The sequence below is a fragment of the Penaeus monodon genome, chromosome 19 (genome assembly GCF_015228065.2).
Source record: "Penaeus monodon isolate SGIC_2016 chromosome 19, NSTDA_Pmon_1, whole genome shotgun sequence".
In the NCBI taxonomy this organism is placed as follows: Eukaryota; Metazoa; Arthropoda; class Malacostraca; order Decapoda; family Penaeidae; genus Penaeus; species Penaeus monodon.
The window spans coordinates 14,543,437-14,543,876 of NC_051404.1; positions in this window are offsets into that span (position 1 = coordinate 14,543,437).

Here is a 440-nt window from a genome sequence, read left to right on the forward strand (position 1 = left end):
GGCGTTGGTCCAACAACTTATCCGCTGGACGACTGACTGTCCCAGAGTTTTAGACCGAGGAATTTTAAAACTTGTAGTAAATACTCCCTTTTCAAAACATTTATTGCTCTTCTTCCACTTGCTAGAGATTAAATTTGCTTAATCGCTTTTTTAAAATCAAAGTTTTTCTTTAAAAATTGAATTTTGTCATATTTTTGTTGCTAGATCTGTAGACATATATTACATAGCGACATGCTTCAATCAGAAACTATATGGTTGAGGTATTGTGAATGCCACGCAAAATAGAATTTCTACTTGTATTTATGACTAAATGCAACGGTGTGCTTTGATTTATTGTTGGTATCAAATATAATGTCAAATTGGATTCCTATTTTCATTTCCTTTTTCGAAGATTTTTTCCAGAATGCAAACTGATATGACATACCTTTTCGTCGTTTTTT